A 24042-nucleotide genomic window follows, 5' to 3' on the forward strand; every position below is an offset into this window, starting at 1 on the left:
TGGACTTAAGTTTTTAACTCCTTTGGGTAAATACCAGGGAGCACAATTGCTGGATCATATGGTAAGAATATGTTTAGTTTTGTAAGAAGCTGCCAGACTGTCTTCCAAAGTGGTTGTACCATTTTGTATTCCCATCAGCAATCAAAGTTCCTGTTGCTCCACATCCTTACCAGCATTTGGTGCTGTCATTGTTCCGGATTTTGGCCATTCTCATAGGCGTGTAGTGGTATCTCAATGTTGTTTCAATTTGCATTTCCCTGATCAGACATGATGTGGAGCATCTTTTCATATGTTTATTTGCCATTTGTATATCTTATTTTTTCTTTTTTTTTCCTGTATTGCAGTAACATTTGTTTATAACAGTGCATAAATTTCAGGTGTACATCATTATACTTCTATTTCTGCATAGATTACATCATGTTCACCACCCAAATACTAATTACAATCCATTACCATACACATGTGCCTAATCATCCCTTTTGCCCTCCTCATTCCCCCCTTCCCCTCTAGTAACCACCAATCCAATCTCTGTAAAAATATGGAACGCTTCATGAATTTGCATGTCATCCTTGTGCAGGGGTCATGCTAATCTTCTCTGTATCGTTCCAATTTTAGTGTACGTGCTGCCAAAGCAAGCACTGTATATCTTCTTTAATGAGGTGTCTGTTAAGGACTTTGACCCATTTTTTTTTTTTTTTTTTGTGAGGAGATCAGCCCTGAGCTAACATCCGCCAATCCTCCTCTTTTTTTGCTGAGGAAGACGGCCCTGGGCTAACATCGGTGCCTATCTTCCTCCACTTTATATGGGACGCCGCCACAGCATGGCTTACCAAGCAGTACTTCGGTGCGCACCCGGGATCCGAACCAGTGAACCCCGGGCCGCCGCAGCGGAGCGCGCGCATGGCCCATTTTTTAATCAGATAGTTTTCTTATTGTTGAGTTTTAAGAGTTCTTTGTATACTTTGGATAACAGTCCTTTATTAGATATGTATTTTGCAAAAATTTTCTCCTAGTCTGTGGCTTGTCTTTTTATTTTCTTGATAGTGTCTTTTGCAGAGCAGAAAATTTTAATTTTAACAAAGTCCAGCTTATCAATTATTTCTTTCGTGGATTGTACCTTCGTGCTTTATCTAAAAAGTCATCACCAAACCCAAGGTCATTTAGATTTTCTTCTGTTATCTTCTAGAGTTTTACAGTTTTGTGTTTTGCATTTAGGTCTGTGATCCATTTTGAGTTAATTTTTGTGAAGAGCATAAGGTCTGTGTTTAGCTTCATTTTTTTTTTTGCATGTGGATGTCCAGTTGTTCCAGCATCATTTGTTGAAAATCTAAGCACATTTTAGGTATTTATTTATTTATTCCTTATTAAAACCTTATGAATTAAGTGCCATCAACATCCTCATTTTACAGACAAAGAAATTGACAGCAGAGAAGCTTAGTAATTTATCTGAGATCACTAGGAAAGAGTGGAGGTTGTATTTAAACCCTGAAAGACTAGCTTTGCAGACTGTGCTTTTAATCATTGGGCTAATGTTAATTCTTACCAATAATTATAAAAATGGTATTGATAATCACTGCTATTTCTTGAGTATTTGCTATATTAAAGGCACTTAGGTGGTGAGTGAAACTAGACATGGCACCATTTAGTTTCTAGAAAGAAATAAAACATTATATGCATATATCATATATATTTATATATTATTTATTCTGCTATAGGTAATATTTTTGTCCCATTTCACAGATGGATAAACTGAGATTTAGGGAAGTTTAAGTATCTGCTAGTAAGTGGCAGACTCACTCTTTAACTGAGGTCTATCTGACTTTATAACCAATGGGCTCAACTATCAGCTAACACTAACTTAGCTTTTGGAAATTTAGTTTTGCCGGTGGTCTCTGCTGCATCCTGCAGGTCTTTCCCAGTAAAGGGAAATAAAACAGCTCTGCCTGAAGCCCAAAGATGAGATGAAAAACCCAATGTCTCCTTTAAATTGTGCAATTCCAGCATATCTAGTGTGGTTTTACAACTCATCCCAGATTGCATTTATTACTCTTGTTCCAAATACAGGCCATAGAAGCCAAGTAGTCTGCCTCATGAAATATGGGCTAGCAGGAGGCGTCTTTTAGTTTTCTAAAGGGGAAGTAGAGGATGCCAGCAATAACTTCCCATGTTTCCATTAAGATATATTATCAGTGCTTGCATTCATATAGTTGAGTCCCTAAATTTATAGAAAATTGTACTCACTTTCTTCTTCCTGGAAGTCAAAAATTTCCAAGTAGGAAAGCAAATTGACTTTCATGAAATTTTCTTAGTTCATTTATGTTGAGGAGATTTTTACTATCTGAGTTTTCTGACTGTAGCTCAGAGGCAAATGAATCTTTCACTTCAAATAGCATGAAACATCTGGGAGTTGGTTATCTGTTAAATTAATAGCTCATGGAACTCCAGTTCTGTAGAGTTCGTCCTAAATTCAGGGTGGAATGAAAGTCCTTTTCCTTGATGGAAAAAAGCTTCGCTGCTATCCTGAGATTGGTTTTTCCAAAGATTGCAATTTTGCTCATTGATTTAATTAGGTGATTCTCATTCTATTTTACTTTAAGAAGATGTCTTTATGGAGTTAAGTGAATGTTTTTAAATAGAGATATGATGCAGACAAGAATTAGTTGTTAGCTAACATCAGAGATTGTTGATTTAGTCATTGGATTGTCAGGCTGAAGGGACCTGAGATTAAGAGATACTTTTCAAGAGCACTCTTCACATGGTAAAAATTGAACGTTCCATACAAGTTCTTTCCTTTATATTAACGATTTTACCTTTTAGAATTTAAAACAAACGGTAAACATGAAATTCTCTATCAAACACTTTCTATAGTAAATACTCTGTTAAACATTTTCTGTGGAGAGTTTATTTCACTAAAAACTTGCAATTCCAACATACAAAACTATTCTCTTTTGTTCTAAACACAGCACTGTTCTCCAGATGGGGTCTGACCTTCACAGAATAAAACTGATTGATCCCCTCTCTCGTTACAAACCTTTAATGATGATATGGAAGACCCAAACATAGTGCAAAATAAGAGTTTACTGAATATTAATCGCACTTGAAAATGGGCTGAGTTCATATTAGTTTTTTTTTTTTTTTTGCTATATCCTACTTTTAACCCACACCAAGCTTACTGTCAATCAAAGCCCCTCTGATTTTTTTTGTTGTTATCATACTGCTGCTAAGTCACATCCTCCTGTATGTGTGCAATTGTTTCATATACTTGTCCTTAGTTAATCTCTTATTGATGGATTTTTGGTTCATCTTTGTTCACGTAGGTCTTTTTCAGTTTTGATTTTGTTAACAGTGTCATCTGGAAATTTTTTGGCTATAACTTTATCCAAGTCATTAACAGAAAACGATGAAGCAAGTAAGAAATATCAACTGGACAGCACCAAGGGCAGAGGCAATATCTAGTTAAAGCAGTTGAGTTGATTCTGTTACCATGTGTATATATACACGGACTCAACTTTAGCATTAACGTACACTTTTCTAGTTTACAAAAGACTAATTCATACACCAGAATGCCAATGGATTAATTTGCAACAGAAGATTTAACTGCTGTGACTAACGTTATCATCGTGTCCATCAGCTGAACTTCTCCTTCCTATTATAAGATACCCGAGACTCCAACTCAGTGATCAGAAAATTGCTTTCTGAGAATGATCTTGCAGAGCAAAATCACGTTGAATTCACCTAAGAATTATTTTCATTCTTTTGAATTCTCATATACAGATTGGCAAGAAGTCTTGATTTACCAATTGGCTGTGTTTCAGATGTCGACTTGGGATTTTTTTGGTTAGAATTTGTAACATTTTCCCCTAGTAATGATATTACCAAGGTGATTAAATTCCAGCTATTCTATAAAAGCTTGTTTGAGCTGTAATTAGATATTTTAGCAAAAATAGTTGGAAATGGTAGCTGTCTTAAAACTAAAATTAAAAAAAGCAAACAAGTTGAATGAAAAGTGGTCCATAAAATATTCACAATAATTCTCCCATCTTCAATTTCCCTTGTGTTAACCTGGCCCCAGTCTGCAACTTTTCCTCCCTCCTCATGGCACACTGGGTGTATTTATAAAGTGGCATTTATTACACTGCACTGTAATTATTGACTTTGCTGTCTTCTTTACTAGAAGAATCTTTTGTAAACTATGACTTGCTAACAGAGGTTTTGAGATGTTAAAAAAAAAGTTTTTGGAGGATTTAATTAGGAGCACGGTGCAAGCAAAAAGGCCTCTAGAAGGCCAGCTCAAAGATTCACTCTTGATAAGGACACTTACAGGAAAAGAGAATGCTTATCTAATCTTTGTTGGAATATAGAAAATAATATTTTGTAACAGTCACTGAGTGAGAGTCAGCTGGGAGGTTGGATGACTGGTTTCTCAGAACAAGTCTTAAACCCATTAAACCTCATGAGAAAATTGCTCATGCATTTTATCAGGAGGGCTAATTTCTTTCCAGAGGGAGGTTTGGAATAATATTAAAAAATAGGATTCTGGGGCCGGCCCGGTGGCGTAGCAGTTAACTTCACATGCTCTGCTTCTGTAGCCCGGAGTTTGCCGTTTCGGATCCTGGGCGCAGACCTACTCACTGCTCATCAAGCCATGCTGAGGCGGCGTCCCACATAGAACAGCTACAACTCCACAACTATGATACACAACTATATACTGGGGCTTTGGGGAGAAAAAATAGAAAAAGAGGAAGATTGGCAACAGATGTTAGCACAGGGCCAATCTCCCTCAAAAAAACAAAAAACAAAAAACGAAAAGAACGTAGCCAATGTTAAAATAAAAAAAAATAGGGTTCTGTCCCATATTAGACAATTTTGGACAATTTTTTAAAAAGAGATAACGGGGTCCTTTATATATAAACAACGCTGATTAAAACAAATATGTATGGTTCAGTTCAGTCTTGTTAATGAACCCAAATTTAGCTCCCCACTCTTTGAGATCACAAGTGTGTATTTATGAGGATATCATAGAGAGAGAATTTTTTTTGTGTGTGTACACTCCACCCACTCTATCTATGGATTCAAGATCAGGAAAACTGTGCCCTCAAGCACTGTGCTCATTCATGATGAGGCGGATGTTGCAGAGCATGTTGAAACAGAACAGGAAGGATACAAATGTTAACGACATTACATTTCAAGCCAGTAAGGGCTAGTTCAAAAACATGAAAACCTGAAAGACTTGCAAGATATTAAAATTGTGGGGAAATTGATTTTTCCTTAGCAAAACCATATCACAGCAATGTATTCTTAACAATAGAAGAAGGCGATTAATGGGAAGGGCTATCTAATACAAGTGGGTTTTAATGCCATGAATCTGATTTGCTTTGGAAGCAGATCTTTTTTGGAATACTTATTTATTCTTTTAAAAATATATTTAATGCCACTTAAGTCATTTTTAACTCCCTATTTTATAGGAGACCTTGATTTGTGCCAACCTAGAGTTTGATGGAGGTAAAACTTTTCAGGAAGGTAGACCCCAGAGGTTAACAAGAGATTACTACATAAATTCAAATAGGGCAGGGATCATGCTTAATTTGTCTTTGATAAGTAGGCAATTTGAAATTTTTTGTTGGGTGAACTTACTGGATAAATGAGAAAATGTGTTCTGCAGTTATTTTTAATCTATTAGGGGTTAACTAGTACATGATATTGTGCCGAGTCATAGTGCTTTGATGAGTGAATGAATGGAATTATCTACTGATCGTCATCTGAGAGCTGAGGATTCTGAGGTTACAAAGGTGATTCCATTACTATCACCATATTTGTCTTGTCTTTAATAACCACTCAATACTTTTTGGCTGACTTAAATTAAATCTTCCTTGTCTCTTTTTTGGGAGACATATCATTCACATTTCCTTTTCTCTTTTTAACATATCATTTTAACTAAAATATTTTACTTTTTAAAGAGACTGTATTACTCCCTTTTTCTATTTTTTAATGGCTTAACAACAGCTATTAAAAAGACTAGATGGAGGGGCCGGCCCCGTGGCCTAGTTGTTAACTTCAGTGCATTCCTGCTTTGGTGGCCCAGGTTCGGTTCCTGGGCGAGGACCTGCACCACTCATCGTCGGCCATGCTGTGATGGCGACCCACATACTAAATAGAGGAAGATTTGCAACAGATGTTAGCTTAAGGTGGATCTTCCTCAGCAAAAACAAGAAAAAAAAAAGGCTAGAAGGAATATATTGATGTTAAAGTGAGGTGATGTGGTTAGAGTTGTGTTTTATAATTTTTGTATCTTTCTACAACTAGTATGTGTTACTTTTTATATAAGAATTTGTAAAAATATCTTACACCTAAAGTTTACTTCGTTTCTTCTCAATTCCTGAGTTTTCTCATACCCAGAGCTAAATACTCACATAACCTCCAAACCCCATGAGCTCACACGTACATAGCCCACAATAGATATATTAAAAGAACTGTAGAGTTGTAGAAGGAATTCAGACAGCCAGAAAAAATATTGGGCTAGATTTTATGATTCTACAACATTTATTATATATCTTTATCTTTTTTTAAGGCACATAATTGTTGTGCTAAGTCCTAGGAATGGCAAGATAAATAAAATGCCAGTCCTGTCTCCATGGAGCTTTTATGCAGGCAAGTACATACGTCATCTAAAATACATGCAGTGAGTGCTAGATGAGTAAAATTCCTGGGGTGCTATGGAGACAAGAGGATGGTGTGACTCATTTCACCTCCCAGGAGGATCAGAGCACGCTTTTTACAATAGGCAATTGATTCCTCCTCAACTGAGTCTTGAAGGGTTGAGAATTGTGAGGGAGACAAGGTAGGAAGATTCAGTCCAGATAAAGGCAAAGGAACCTGTACAAACATGTCGCCAATGTCACAGATGGCCATGGTCATGATGTGGTCAATTTACACTCGGTGGCCCTCACAATTTTGACTTCATTTGAGTCGTTACCACTGAACAGAAGTGACTCTCTCAGAGGAACAGTCAGTTGTCAAAATGACTGAGAACCCAGTAGTGCACAAGAGAGCTTACTGCTTGTACCTCTGTTCTCAAGCTATCAGAATCCTCTTGACATCAAAAAGAGATTGTGGGGGCCGGCCCCAGGGTGTAGAGGTTAAATTCGCACACTTGCTTTGGCGGCCCAGGGTTCGAAGGTTTGGATCCTGGGCGCAGACCTACCCATGGCTCATCAAGCCATGCTGAGGTGGCATCCCACATAGAGCAACTAGAAAGATGTACAACTATGACATACAACTATCTACTAGGGCTTTGGGGAGAAAAAAGGAAAAAAGGAGGAAGATTGGCAACAGATGTTAGCTCAGAGCCAATCTCCCCCCCCCCCCCAAAAAAAAAAGAGATTGTGAAGTGAGGCAGCTAGTGCTTTAAATGTAAGTTCTAGAGTCAGACTTCCTGGCATCCAATTTCCAGCCCCACCATCTAGTACATCTTTGAACAGGAGCAGATTACCTGACTTCTCTCTGCTTCAGTTTCCGTATCTGTAAGATGGGGGTAGTAAGAGTAGCTACTTCACAGGTGCTTGTGATCACTGAAAAGTGCAGTGTAAGAAAGATCATCATGGCTGCACTTCTAAGCCTCATCCTCCAATAAAGTTTTTGCCAGCAATCCTGTCTTAGTGGGTGCCAAGCTCAAGAGTAGAAGAAAGTAATGTTACTCATTGGATTCTTAAAACCTCACTCATTTAAAAGGCCATGTGGGGTAGGAAAGATCTAATAGTTTGTTTTTTTTAATTAGACTTTTTCTTCTTGGAAGATGACATTAACTGATAAGAACATTCTTATTGACTATTGATTGCTGTACTTCTTATGGCAAATTAATGGGTGGCTCTTTTGTTTTATCAAATCAGAAAGCAAAAATGTGGCTCATATTTCATGGAATCAGTTTGAGAGTCAAATAAATTTCCTCTAGAACAGTGTTTCTCTCTAAACATAATACATAAAGCTTATTAATCAAGTGTGAGCCTTTCTTCCAATGCCAGCGTTAGAGATAGGCTCTATCTTATATTTTAAAATTTTTCACCAGAATGGAAACATGTCTACTTAAATAGAAAAGTGAAAAGCTGTTCTTCCAGGAGTTATTTTAATTATTAAGCACCTCTCAATAGATATTTATAATTCTTGGACTATGGAATCAAATTTTGTCTTGCTAGTAACTACTTGAGATTATAAAACCCAGCAGAAGTAATTTATTATATTAATTAAGAGACATTGTAGTGACATGTTTAACAGTAATAGGAATCAGACAGTATTATTAAAGATGAGGTGGATATATAAAATAATTGTATTCATGAGTAAAATTTATCTTGATTCACTTTCTAAAAATAACTCAATATATTTCATTTCTCTGATACTTTTATTACAATTCTCTATGAATATCATTTAGCCTAGGTAGGCTATTTCATTAATTAAGTATAAATTGTACTATGTCAAGGCAGGAAATAATAAAGTTGTGGGTAAGTGTTAACATATCTGAGAATAAATGATAAAAAGTAATCTAACCAAGATGCCAATCATAAAAATAAATTACATGGGTTGAAGAAAAATGTGAACATCAAATAAAAAAGACGAATTGCATTCTAAATCTAAGGCAAGGTGGATGGGTAGAGTTGAGTTCCAGATAAAGAAAAATTTAAGTTCATAACTATAACCAGACTTAACTTCAAACCAACAAATTTCAATTTAGATTCTTTCTTACCCTGAGCTGCAGCAATACATCTCTATTTGGTGATGAATACTGTCCAGGATGACAATGCTGGCTGAGTTAAACCGTCCTGAAGCTCCTCCTAGAATGGAATGCCATCCATGTGAGGAGAAACAAGACAAATTAAGTCTAAAATTAACCCATATCACCAGCTTCCCCAAAACACTGACTCATAATCAGGCCAAAATAAACCCTTTGTCACATATTCTTCAATTTTCAATTTTTCCTGGATAAGTCAGTGAGCATGGGGTTTTTCCAACAAAAAACCAAATGTCTCTCCAAGAAGGCTTTGGTAGTAATGGTAAATTGTCAAGAGAAACATTCAATGAAGGCTTAAAACATACACTAGGTTATTTCCATTTAATTTTTTCCATTCAATTTTTAAATTATAATTTATTTCTAATTTTTTTTCAAAATTTCCCTTTAATTGACACATGCTCATTTTAGAAAAAAATGTTAAAGAGAAACCAAAAGCAGAAAAATAGCCTATGAAATTTTTATTACTTAAAGAAAAGCACTGTAAATGTTATTCCACACTCTCCTAAACTTTTATTGTGGTTTTTTTTGGGGGGGGGGGGTGAGGAAGATTGGCCCTGCATTAACCTCTGTTGCCAATCTTCCTCTTTTTGCTTGAGGAAGATTGTCCCTGAGCTAACATCCATGCCCATCTTTCTCTATTTTGTATGTGGACGCCACCACAGCATGGCTTGAAGAGTGATGTGTAGGTCCGCACCCGGGATCCAAACCAATGAAACCTGGGCTGCCAAAGCAGAGTGTGCGAACTTAACCACTATGTCACCAGGCTGACCCCAACTTTTATTGTTTTTTAACTTTATTGTGCTCATATTGAATATACATTCAAAATGTATATTGTATTCTGTATTCAATATGAATGTACATTTTTTCTGTATTTTTATTCATTTATCAGTGTAACATAAGCATGTTTGCATGTTATAACACACTCTTCATCAAGATAATTCTTAACAACTTCACAATATTTTGACAAATGTATATTCTCCCAAAAGATATGAATTTTTAAATTTATTTATTTAGTGTGTGTGTGTTTGTGTGTGTGTGTGTGTGTGTGTGTGTGAGGAAGATCAGCCCTGAGCTAAAATCCATGCCAATCCTCCTCTTTTTGCTGAGGAAGACTGGCCCTGAGCTAACATCCGTGCCCATCTTCCTCCATTCCATATGGGACTCTGCCGCAGCATGGCCTAACAAGCAGTGCCTTGGTGCACGCGCAAGATCTGAACCCGGGCCACCAGCAGTGGAGCGCATGGACTCAACTGCTATGCCATGGCACCGGCCCCAAAAGATATGAATATTTTATTAACTTGATATATATAGACAAATAGCTTTCCAAGGATTGTACTAATTTACACCATTATGACACCATCATATTGTCTGAGAATGCTTATTTCACTATTCTTTCTAACATTAATCTATTTCTGGACTGTTTGTTATTAATTCCTACATTAGTACCATAGTTTAAATAACAAAGCTTTAGAATGTGTTTTGATATTGGACAGGCAAATGTCCCCAAAGATTCTTCCTTTTTTTTTTTTTTTTTTTTGGTGAGGAAGATCAGCCCTGAGCTAACATCTATTGCCAATTCTCCTCTTTTTGCTGAGGAAGATTGGCCCTGGGCTAACATCCGTGCCCATCTTCCTCTACTTTATATGGGATGCCACCACAGCATAGCTTGACAAGTGGTGTGTTGGTGTGCACACGGGATCTGAACCTGCAAACTCTTGGGCTGCAGAAGCGGAGCACGCACACTTAACCACGACACCACTGGGCCGGTCCCCAGATTTCCTCTTTTTGACCAGTTCTCTGAAAAGTTTACTAGGCCTGTCTCCATATTAACATTGCAATTGCTTCTAAAAGCAATAAAATAATCTTGCAATTTTGATTGTGTCTTACTGCTTCAAACCACTCAATGACTTACGTTTTGTCTAGGGAAATCTTGCTCAACTAAGGGTGATTTTTGTTTTGTAGGGGAAATGTGGCAATATCTGGAGGCATTTTGGTGTTGCAACTTGGAGGGGGGTGCTCCTACTGGCATCTAGTAGTTAAAGGCCAGGGATGCTGCTAAACATTCTTCCTTCCCTCCCAATAACAAAGAATTTCCCCAAATTTTCCAAAGTGTCGATAGTGTGGAAGTTGAGAAACTCTGGTCTGTGGGATAAATTGAAAATCCCTTTGCTTGGCACACCAGCCTCTCTTTCATCTAACTCAGTAGTCTTCAAACTGAGGTACATATACCTCTGGTGGTCAGTTTCCAGATCCTCAAATTGATCTGCTGGATAACACGCCCAAGGTCAAAATAATACTTCTACTTTTGTATTAAATAACACACCCTGCGGCGCAGCTATCAATAAGAATATTTTAAGTATCAAATAATCTACTCTCAAAATGTTGATCCCTTTTAGGACATTTTGAAAGCTAGTTAATTGTCCCTAGGATAGGGCCTAGGGATAATTTGCATTATGCTCCTAAGTGCAAGTCTGCACACACATACACACACCCCCTCCCCCCGCAAAATGCTTATATTGATGCAATTTAAAGTAAATTATCATGCAGACCACAGAACAGCCTCAGAAAATAGGAACTACAAGGACTTTTCATTCCAGTGTTACTTATAATAATAATAATAATAAAATTTAGTTATATGTCTAATAAGAATGGCTTGGTTTAAAGAAAAATCTTGATACATTCTTGGGTTTCTCAATTGCAGCATTTTCTAGATTTTGGGCTGGAGAATTCTTTGATGTGGGAGACTGTGCTGTGCATTGTGGGCAGTTTAGCAGCAACCCTGGCCTCTGCTCACTAGACGCCAGTTATACCTCACTTCCCCACTTGTGCCACCAAAAATGTCTCTAGACATTGCAAAATGTCCCTTGGGGAGAAAACTGTACCTGATTGAGAACCATTGGTCTATAAGATGGAATACTATACTATGAAGCTATTAAAAATACATTGTAAAGAATTTTCATGACCTAGGAAATGTTCATAATATTTCTAACGAAAAATCATGATATGAAACCAAAGGTAAGTATGACCCTGATTTATAAAATTAAAAAAATGGAGATAGGCGTTGAAAGATAATGACAGCCAACCTTTTTGTGTGTGTGCTTACTCTGTACAAAACATTAATCTTTCACGTGTTTTTATCTTTAATTCTCAGAATACTATTATTAACCTCATTTGACAAATAGGGAAACTGAAGCTCAGAGAGGCTAAGAAACTTTGAAAGACACTACCATAATATTAACAGCAGTCATGTCTGAGTAGTGAAATTTGGGGGGTATTTATTTCTCTCTTTATATTTTTCAATCTTTCCTCAATCAACATTTGTTAGCTTTTATCAGAAAACTTAAAAAAGACTTTATAGAATCATAAACTTTCTTTAACGGAACAAAATGTATTTATTGAGTGCTCTCTGATTGTTTTCAACCAACATTTCTATTCTTAGCTTTTTTCCTATCCTTGACATCTTATTTCTCCAGTTTTATTGAGATGCAATTGACATTGTAACAGTGTATAAGTTTAAGGTGTACAACATAAGGATTTAATATAAGTATGTATTGTGAAATGATTAGTTTTCAAATAACATTTTCTTCCTCTTTGATTACTGAAACCTGTGATGAAGAATCTTCCCCATGATTCTAGCTCAGATGTATATTTATGCTTCAACTTAAAGCCTTGAATCACTGAAATAAAATCTTGATGAACAGTTTCCAGGGAAATAAAGTACCCAGATACCTTGAAATATTATTTTGTTAATTTAGAATTAACTAGAAAACTCTCAAAAATCCTTGCTGAAGATCTTTTGAAAATATATCAGCCAATTTCCCCCTCCTTGGTTAACAGGCAGAGCAAGTTAAAAACAGCAGTAGCATTCTCTGAGGATGGAGCTTCCTTGAGGCTGTGGAGACTCAGGTTTCTGAACGTGCATGATCAGGACACAATACTGACGTTGAGTTAGACATTTCAGACCACTGGGAGCTATTTTTATCTTGGTTCTTGCCTGTTTGAGGATTATTCAAAGTGGCAAACATAGTTGGTTTCTGATCATTAATTAAGCATTTTCTGTATACTGCTTATTTAGGTTGCTCTCCTGGTATGGCAGAGAGGAGTATTCATGATTGGCCTCTGCTTACTCTTCTGGCCTTGACTTTTCTTGGCAGTTCTTCCACGTTCCCAGCCATCAGTCCATCTGCATTTGTTGCTCTCTCTCCTTGTACTTTCCTAGAACCCAGAGAACTGCCATCTGAGATTTATCACAGTGTCATCCGTGGAAGCTCATCAAACGTCGTAAGCTGCCTCTTTCTGGAAGTAGTGGGGTTTAATTGATGAATAGGTATCACTGTTGAGTAATAAACATCACCCAAAGCTCACATCGTTTTTGTGTATATTTTTGATAAAAAATTACCATATTATATTTGACTGTAAGCTTCAAAGTCAAGTTCCAAATTATGGAACATTTTAGTTCTGCTTTCCAGTTCCCATTCCCACAACATGCTGGCCAAGAAGACATTGCTCAAAATAAACACCAAACAAACACACACAGTTTTCACACGTATGTTGGGTCCTTGCCCAACACTCTCTTCGTTCAATCCTCTTTCTTTGGAGTAAGTCTATAAGAAAACCAAAGTTAGGTATACAATTTTAACGAAAGGTACTTTAAAATAGACAACCAGAGGTAGAAGAGCTAGACTCAGTACTAGCTATTTTGTTATAATGCGTCTGAGCAACGTTAGAATCAGTGAGGTCTTCTCAGGTTTGTTTCCGTCTCTAAAATAAACATTTCTCAGGGGCCAGGAAAGTTATGGAGGGTCTGCAATCTGGGAGGCTCAGACCATCTTTGCCCACCACTTCTTCCCTTCTTTCCCATCCAATCTCCCCTTTTTCTGGCTAGACACGAGAAATTCGGAGCCGTCTTGGTGTATGTGACGGGAGAGGGAAGATAATTTTGAGAGTGAGGAAGGAAAATTAGCTCAGCATACTCAAGTGAATTGAAATGTATCTTCTACAGAAATAAAAAAAAAAATCAAATCAAAATGCTCCTCAAGTTTGTGTGCTATTCCTTTGCTTGAAATTATCAGCTAAATGATGTTGGGTTGAAAATTAGCAAAGTGAACAATTGTTCCATCTATATTCAACCAGCATGCGTTTTCAACCAGCACTAATGCATTTTGCTAGTAAAATATTTTAATAATTCAGACCCATAAATTATTATTAATGTCATTTGTATTTGCTCTTATGAGGTTAGTTTATCTAATGGTTATTCTGTATGCTGATATCTCATCCTTCACAAAACACTTAGTGAATGCTATTGCCGGTGCAAGTTAGGTAGTCAGTAAATAATAGATATTATTTCAAAGTTTTTGGGAAAGAGGGTATTAAGAGTATGGTGCTATGGAATCCTTAAAATTCATGGTCTGTTATCTGTACAATGACTTGGGTTTAAGGGGAGAAAAACTTTCAAATATTCAGTTCTATTTTCAAATTAGGATAGATGATAAGTCTTGTTCAACATCATACAACTAACAGGCGGCTAAGCAAGAACTCAAACCTGTCTGTCTCCAAAATCAACTCTTCTACCTATGATGCCACTGCTCATCCAGGTTAGTGGAAGAAGAACACAAGGGTTGGAGCAGTGTTTTCGGTGTTAGAAGAGAGCAGAGCAGATTCACTACAATGAACGGCAAGAGAGATCAGGGAACTCTCTTGGACTTGAAACACGGCCCTAGGGCTTTAAAGGTCTAAGTCCAGGAGTCTAGAAAGAGTAGGCAGCTCCCTAATGTTAGGTAACTAGTTAACCAAATTAATAAAAGCCTAATGGTGAAATATCAGATGTCAGTAGAATGAGAGAGGCAGGAGGTGAGGAACACAGCTATGTCTCTGATCATAAAGCTCTAGCGATGTAATGAGTAGCTGAACTGAAGTAGCAGTGGGCTTTGAAAGGAGGACTCAGGCTGGGTGCAGAAGCAGTGGCTTGGAAGGAAGCAGTGGTTAAGAGCTCTGCAGCCAGAACGGCTGGTTCAAATCCCAGCTCTATCCCCTGCCATTGTCTATAATCTAAGGCAAGTTACTTAACCATCCTAAGCATCACTTTTCTTTTCACTAAAATGGAATAATAACCTGCCTTATAAGGGTTATTGAGAGATTAAATGATATGTAATCCATGTGAAGAGCTTAGCACAGTACCTGGCACATAGCAGAAGTTCAATACATGATATCGATACTGCTGAAAAAAGAGAAGGAGAAGCAGGAGGAGGGAGGGTTTGATCCAGGATGACTTGGATCATGGTGGTACCATTAAGAAAAATTGAAAACCTAGAAAGAGGACTTGGCTGATTCAGAAGGAGGATGACAAAAACAGCTGATAATGATGATCTGGTGTATGAAATGGTAAAAGTAAGTTTTTAAGGTTGCATGTTAAGTGTGTCTAATGCTGCTCTATTAGCCTGGGAAGAGGTTGCAGTGTCTTATTTTTCTGGGCAGCAGGGGGCTCCCAGGTACTGAAAAGCAACAAGCAAGAGTCTCCTATTGTTTTCGGTACTTCGCTCAGTTGACTTTCTCACAGCTGGCAAAAGTGAGCTAGCCTCATCTGATGCCGTGGTTAAAAAGAAGTTGTGTATTCTTAGATTTACAAATGTGCAATTTTCTCTGTTAGGTACTTGAATTCCATTGACCCTTATAGGGCTGAAGTGTATCTCAGTCTTTAGTTAACATCCATCCATCCTTCCCAAGGCATTCATGGAACAGTGGGATAGACCCCATGAATAAGACAAAGTGCCTCAGAATCTCACAGGTTAAAGGGGATACCAAAGGAATAGAGTCTAGCATGCCAAGGAGTAAGAGTCGGAGTTATAGATACAGCAATGGGAACACACGATGGAGGGAGGCTCTATTTCTGCCTAGGGAATTTGGAGAAGTCTCATCAGAAGAGTTGGGCAAGGTGAGAAGGTCATTCCACACATAGGAACAGCATATGTGCAAAGGGATGCAGGAGTGAAGGTGTCTGAGAAACGTTCCAGGAGCAGCAAACGTAGTTTGTAGAAAAGTAACAAGAAAAAGAGAAGTCTAAATTCAAGTGAGTAAAGAGCACATGTCTGTAGATTTCTAGCACCTTCTCATTCACTTTGCTGTTTTGCTTCCCTCTATAGGGTTATAGAACTATGGGTCACTAAATTACTGATCCTGCAATTTCTAGATATAGTATTTCTACCAGGGTAGTTTTAAGTTACTAATTATTTTCTCCCTCCTGCAAAGAATCAGGTCTCATAAATCACTTTCCTCTCTAATTTTGACTTCTTATTTTTTTATTTAATATTTCTCTGTAATTTTAAAAAAGAAGTACTTGAAAAGTGGGTGTCTGTCTATGTAGTCTTAGTCTGCACTAAATTAGCAAACAAGGAGAATCCACTCCAGGTACTCACTTTTCATCATCTTGGTTCACACTTAGCACTTACCTGTCCTAAGCAATGTGAGTATACTTGCAGCCAAAGAAATTCATAATTCAACCAAGAAGCCAGGTGTCTGTGAACACTTTAGAGTCTAATCACTAGATTAATTTAAAGAAAGAGTGATGTTGTTGTTTTTGTTTTATTAATGGAGTAGTTTCAGCCATGTAAAAATGTTCATACCAACATCTAGCACTGTGCCTGGCAGATAATAAGGACTCCAAAATACTTCTTGAATGAAGGAATGTTGAATGAATGAATGTTGGTGCTCTGCTCCTCAGCTCCACAAACATTAAAATCAGTGTGAGTTTGTGCACTTGATTTTAGATGCCAGGCTGTTTTACTATTGCACAGAAACTAATCTTCTACTTGATAGTCTTGGTGGTATTTTAAAAACAGCAAGCTGTAAGTTGAAGTACAACTTGTTTCTTCTTATCTTCATGTCCATCTAAAATATCTGCCTCTTTTTCTCTATTACATGCATCATCATTTCTCAAGTGTTTTTCTATTCTCTGCAGAGGTTGTCAGTATTGTTATGACTCTGTTAACTCTTCCTTTATAAAGGGATCCCATAAAAAGTAATACTGATATATAAATGAGGTATAAGAAGCAATGCCCTTCATTTCTCCATTCAAGAGAAAGGAGGTAAAAGAATGAGTAACACAATTTTTTAGAAATTCTGATTCTCTTTCTGATCAGCTTGATATGAGTAAGATAGAAATGGTCTCCTGGCAGAAGAAATGGCCCTTTTCTGTCCAATGGAGAAAGCTTATGTATCCCCAATAAACGCCACTTGGTTCTGTTGATCTATGAGCACTGCTATAAGTTGCAGTTAAATATCACCTTGTTTTTCCTTTCTAGAAACTTAACGTTATATTTTTAACATTTAATGTTAATGTTATTTAATTTTAATTTAACGTTCAATGTTACATTGATGAAAAGAAATAATTTTGGGGGGTTAAAATTTTATGTTTAGGATCTGTATAATTTGATTTTACTCCTCAATCTGGGTGGATTCTACAAAGGCTACAATAAAAAAGAAAGAAGGTATGTTTCCCTCTCTATTCAGAGCTTTAAGAAGAGAATCTCAGATCTTGGGGTTCCTCAACTCCTTCTAATAAATGGTAAAGGAGCATTTTGAAAATGTTCTTGTGCAGACATACACATAGAATATATTTGGTATTCCCTTAAAAAAATCAACTCATATAAATACTGTGGGTGTCCTTTTGGATTAAACAAAGGAGCCATTGTATGCTTGGCAATAATGTAACTGAAAGTTTCCAGTGGCTTCCTGTATTAACCAATAATTCACAAGGGATGCATTTATATATATTTTCTACCAAGCCCACAGCATTTGCAGAGTTTTCCAAGTCAGGTAAATTTCTCCTATTGTTTACATTGGTGTCCATGCCAAAGAGGAGTGAGTCAATGGAAGGGCAGTCTTGCAGCATATAGCTGCCAAGTTTCTGGTTCACACCTATTTAAAAGACGTAAATTGGGGACCCATTCTAGAAATTGAAAAAATACAGGTTAATGTATAGCTTAAATATTTATATTTTATGTCTATACACAACACTTAACTGAGCTCCAAAGAGAAATGAAAATTAATGGAATGTCAACACAAGTGAATCTGAACTTTCAGACTCTCTTTCAATGCCGTGCACTGATGTGTTCAGACTATGGCACAAGCATTCATTTCAAGTTGCCTCCTGTACCACTGAGGCAGAACTCTGTCTAGAGAAATCCCAGGGAGTTAGGGTAGAATGGATTATGATTGACTTCTCTTTTTCTTCACCCTTATTATTTTTATAACACAAATAATGCAGCATATATTTTTTGTTAAAAATTGAATTATAGAGATATACAAATTAGAGAATGAAAGACTCCTGTCTTCATTCCCCTAGCCCCGGCCCCAAAAGGTAACCACTGCTAATGATTTTGTATTTACTTATCTAACCTCCCTTTTAAATACATATGCAAACACATTTACATATAATTTGCAAAAAAATTATATATACATCATATGACACATATTATTCCACAGCTAACTTCTCTCTCTTGATAATACCTTTTGGATTTCTTACCACGATAGCACACAGATCTACCTTTAAAAAAATTAGGTCTATGGAATTCTAAATTATGAATATACCATAATTTATTAAATGTTTCTCCCCATTGTGTTAGTTAAGAATTACTTCCAGTTATTAGTATCAAAGACTCAAAAAAAATGTGGCACAAAAACATTAGAGATTTTAGATTTTATTTTTCTTGTAACAAGAGTTGGGCAGTCCTGGGCAGGTGCAATGACTCCATGATGTCTTCAGGAATGACTGCTTTCAGTGTTCTAATACTGAGTGTGGCTCCCATCGTCAAAGTAATATTATGGTCCCAAAATGGCTGTTGGAGCTCCAGCAATCAAATTTATTCCAGGCAGGAAGAAGTGGAAAGCAAGGAACAAAAGCTGTGTGCCAGTAAAGTCAGTCACTTTTTTAAAGAACTTTTATACAAGTCTACCTAACAATTTCTGCTTAGATCTCGTTGATCAGATCTTAACACACAGCCATTCCTTTCTGCAAGGAATTAGGGGAAATGTAACATTTTAACAGGTCATATGAACACCTCAAACAATCAGGGTTCTTTCAGAAGGGAGAAGGGTAGAATGGTGAAGTCAGCAAGATGACAGAATAGGAGGTTCTAGCCCTTGTACCCAAAAGAAACACAAAACCATCCATGGATAAAATACCTTCATAAGAGCTTCAGAATCCAAGTGAGAGGTTACAGTCCCCTGGTGGAGCAGAGAAATGAGAAAAAATGCATTTAAAAGGGTAAGAAAAACAGTTTCATTTTACCTTCATCACACTTCTATGAAGCCAGCACAGCACAGCACCAAGTAAGATCCCCTTGACCCATAAATTCTCCCATGGGAGAAAAAGAGAGCAAAGTAAGTGTCTAATGTCTCCAGCATTTCAGGGAACTATCTGAGTAGTGCACTTCTATTGCACCTCACCCAGAACATGGAGGGAATTGGCATGGCTGGATTGCCTGGGAGTAGCTAAGAACAAAAATACAGATCAGAGGCTCTCAACAACCAACATACAAATCTCAATATCTGGCCTGGGGCCCCTGGCAGCTGGCCCAACCTCAGACCTTGCCAACTGGCCCACCTAGACTCTTTGGCTGGGCTGACTGGTGGAGGGCTTTCCCTGCCAAAGCCAGTCTGTAAAGACTGGAAGAGGTGACCGCTCCTTAAAATATGCAGACACCAGTGCAAGGCTACTAGGATCATGAAGAATCAGAGAAACATGACACCACCAAGAGAACAAAATAAAGCTCCAGTAACCCACCCTAAAGAAATGGAGATCTACAAACTGCTTGACAAGGAATTCAAAATAAACTCTTCAAGAAGCTCAGTGAGCTACATAAGAAAACAGATCAACGGAATCAGGAAAGCAATACAGTCACGCACTACACAATGACATTTCAGTCAACAACAAATTGCATATATGACAGTGGTCCCATAAGATAAGTACTATATAGCCTTGGTGTGTAGTAGGCTACACCATCTAGGTTTGTGTAAGCACACTCTATGATGTTTGCACAATGACTGAATTGCCTAATGATGCATTTCTCAGAATGTATCCTATTGTTAAGCAACACATGACTGTACATGGACAAAATGAGAAGTTCAACAAAGATATAGAAATCATAAAAAGAAACAAAACAGAAATTCTGGAGATGAAGAATATAATGATTAAACTGAATATGAAATAGAGATCTTCAACAGCAGACTGGATCAATCAGAAGAAAGAATCAGCAAATTCAAAAACAAGTAATTTGAAATTATTCAGTAGAAAGAACAAAAAGAAAAAAGAATGAAAAAAAGTGAAGAAAGCCTATTGGACTCTTGGGGAAACATCAAGCGAACCAACATATGTATTATGGGATTTCCAGAAGGTAAAGAAAAAGAGAAAGGAGCAAAAAGTGTATTTAAAAAAATAATGGCTGAGGGGCTGGCCCGGTGGTGGAAGCGGTTAAGTGTGCACGCTCCGCTGTGGTGGCCCGGGGTTCGCCGGTTCGGATCCCAGGTGCACACCGACTCACCGCTTGTTAAGCCATGCTGTGGCAGCGTCCCATATAAAGTAGAGGAAGATGGGCACAGATGTCAGCCCAGGGCCAGTCTTCCTCAGCAAAAAACAAAAATAAGAGTAGGATTGGCTTTGGATGTTAGCTCAGGGCTGGTCCTCCTCATATACACACAAAAATAATAATGGCTGAAAACTTCCCAAATCTGAGGAAAGAAATGGCCATTTGGATTCTTGAAGCACAAAGATTCCCAAATAGGTTGAATATAAAGAGGTCTACAATGAGAAACATTCATAATTAAATTGTCAAAAGTCAAAGACAGAGAGAATTTTGAAAGCAGCAAGAGGAAAATGACCAATCACATACAAAGAAATCCCCATAAGACTATCAGTGGATTTCTCAGAAGAAACCTTGTAGCCTAGGGAGGAATGGGATGATATATTCAAAGTGCTGAAAGAAACTGCCAATCAAGAGTACTATACCCAGCAATATCTCTTTAAAAATGAAAGAGTGATAAAGACTTTCCCAGACAAACAAAAACTGAGGGAGTTCATCACCACTAGACCTGCCTTACAGGAAGTGCTAATGGGAGTTCTTCAAGTTGAAACAAAAGGATGCTAAACAACAACATGAAGGCTTATGAAATTATAAATCTTACTAGTAAAGGTAAATATATAGACCAATACAGAATAATGTAGTAGTGTAATGGTATAATAGTGTAATAGTGGTGTGTAAATAACTTTCATCCCTAATATAAAAGTTAAAAGACAAAAGTATTAAGAATAACTGTAACCACAAAAATTTGTTAATGGATACACAATATACAAATAAGTAAATTCTGATATAAATAACATAGTGTGTGTGTAAAGTAAAAGTGTAGGATTTTTGTATACAATTGAGGTTAAGTTGTTACCAGCTTAAAACAGACTGTTACCACAATGAGAAGTTTTATGCAAGCCTCATGATAACCACAAAGTAAAAACCTATATAGACATGAAAATGATAAGGAGAAAAGAATCAAAGTATAGCACAACAACCATTATATCACAAAGGAAGACAGCAAGAAAGGAAGAGAACAAAAGAACTACAAAACAGATAGAAAAATATTAACAAAATGACAGTAGTAAGTCCTTACCTATCAATAATTACTTTAAATGTAAATGGATTAAACTCATCAATCAAAAGATATAGAGTGGCTGAATGGATAAAAAACCAAGATGCAATTATATGCTATCTACAAGAAACTAACTTTAGATTTAAGGACACATATAGTCTTAAAGTGAAAGGTTGAGAAAAGATATTCCATTCAAATAATAACCAGAAGAGAGTAGAAATGGCTATACTTATATCAGACAAAACAGACTTTAAATAAAAAATTGTCACAGGAGACAAAGAGGTCATCACACAATGATAAAAGGGTCAATCCAACAGGAAGATATAACAATTATAAATAGATATACACCCACTATCAGAGCACCTAAATATATAAAGCAAACATTGACAGATCTGAAGGAAGAAATAGACAGCAATACAATAATAGTAGCAGAACTGAACAACACAATAGACCAATGGACCTAACAGACATGTAAAGCATATTCTGAATACATATTCTTTTCAAACCCACATGGAACATTCGTTAGGCTAGATCACATGCTAGGTCATAAAACAAGTCTTAATAAATTTAAGAATATTGAAATCATTCTGAGTATCTTTTATGACCACAAAGGAATGAAACTAGATATAAAAAACAAAAGGAAAATGGAAAAATTCACAAACACGTGGAAATGAAACAACACACTCTTGAACAACCAGTGGGTAAAAGAAGAAATCAAAAGGGAATTTAGAAAATATCCTGACACAAATTAAAGAGAAATCACAACATATCAAAACTTATGAGATACAGCAAAAGCAGTACTAAAAGGGACTTTGATAGTAGTAAATGCCTACATTAAAAAAGAGAAAGATCTCAAATAAACAATCTAAATTTACACCTCAAGGAACTAGAAAAAGAACAGATTAAGCCCAAATTTAGCAGAAGGAAGGAAATAATAAAGATTAAGGCAAAAAAAAAAAATGAAATAGAGAATAGGAAAACAACAGAAAAAAATCAATAAAACTATTGAAGAGTTGTTTTTTTGAAAAGATAAACAAAGTCAACAAACCCTCAGCTAGACTAAGAAAAAATGAAAGAAGACTCAGATAAATAAACCAGAGACGGGAGAAGAAACATTACAACTGATACCATAGAAATAAAAAAGATCATAAGCAACTATTATGAACAATTATATGCCAACAAATTGGACAACCTAGAACAAATGGATGAATTTGTAGAAACATACAACCTAACAAGACTGAATCAAGAAGAAATAGAAAGCCTGAACAGACCAATAGCAAATATGGAGATTGAATCAGTAATCAAAAATCTCCCAACAAAGAAAAGCCCAGGACCCAATGGCTTTACAGGTGAATTCTAGCAAATGTTTAAAGATGAATTAACATCAATTCTTCTTAAACTCTTACAAAATGTAGAAGAGGGAACACTTCCAAACTCATTTTATGAAGTCAGCATCACCCTGATATCAAAGCCAAACAAAGACACCACAAGAAAAGAAAATTACAGGCCAATATCTCTGATGAACATGGAGGCAAAAATACTCAACAAAATATTAGCAAACCAAATTCAACAGCACATTAAAAGGATCATATACCATGACCAAGTAGATTTATCCTTGGGACGCAGGATGATTCAACATATGCAAATAAATCAGTATGATACACCACATTAGCAGAATAAAAGATAAAAATCACATGATTATTTCAATAGATGCAGAAAAAGCACTTGACAAAATTCAAAACTCTTCCATGATAGAAGCTCAACAGGTGTAGAAAGAACTTACCTGAACATAATAAAGGCCATATATGAAAAACCCACAGCTAGCATGATACTCAATAGTGGAAAATCTGTAAACTATTCTTGTAGGATCTGGAAAAAGGCAAATATGCCCACTGTCACCACTTCTATTCAACGTCATACTAGAAATCCTAGCCAGAGAAATTAGACAAAAAGGAAGAAAGAAAATCAACCAAATTAGAAAGGAAGAACTAAAATTATCTTTGCATATGACATGACCTTACACATAGAAAACCCTAAAGCCTCACACACACAAAAAAACCCTGTTAGAATTAAAAAATGAATTCGGCAAAGTTGCAGGATGAAAAATTAATATACATAAATCAGTTGCATTTCTATATAATACTAATGAACTATCTGAAAAAAGAAATTTAGAAAACAATCCCATTTTGAATAACATCAAAAAGAATAAAATGCTTAGGAATAAACTTAACCAACGAGGTGAAATATATGTGCATTGAAAAGTATAAAACACTGATGAAAGATATTAAAGCAGACACAAATAAATGGAAAGGCATTCTTTGCTCATGGATCGGAAGTATTAGTATTGTTAAAATGTCCATACTACCCAAAGTGATCCTCAGACTCAGTGCAATTCTTATTAAAATCCCAATGGCACTTTTATACAGAAATAGAAAAAAAATTCTAAAATTTGTATAGAATCACAAAAGATCCCAAATAGCCAAAGCAATCCTGAGAAAGAAGAACAAAGTTGAGGGATCACATTTCCTGATTTCAAATTTTATTATAAAGCTACAGTAACCAAAACAGTATGGTATTGGCATAAAAACAGACATATAGACCAATGGAACAGATAGATAGCCCAGAAATAA

The 24042-nt window shown here is 36.5% G+C and overlaps 1 non-coding gene across 1 annotated transcript; it reads right to left on the minus strand.

Moving 5' to 3' along the window:
- Positions 1-532: 532 nt before the first annotated feature.
- On the minus strand, positions 533-639 carry LOC131419759 (U6 spliceosomal RNA). The gene has a single exon (XR_009223335.1). It is a non-coding gene; the product is annotated as a U6 spliceosomal RNA (small nuclear RNA).
- Positions 640-24042: the final 23403 nt, after the last annotated feature.

The sequence above is a fragment of the Diceros bicornis genome, chromosome 21 (genome assembly GCF_020826845.1).
Source record: "Diceros bicornis minor isolate mBicDic1 chromosome 21, mDicBic1.mat.cur, whole genome shotgun sequence".
Classification (NCBI taxonomy): domain Eukaryota; kingdom Metazoa; phylum Chordata; class Mammalia; order Perissodactyla; family Rhinocerotidae; genus Diceros; species Diceros bicornis.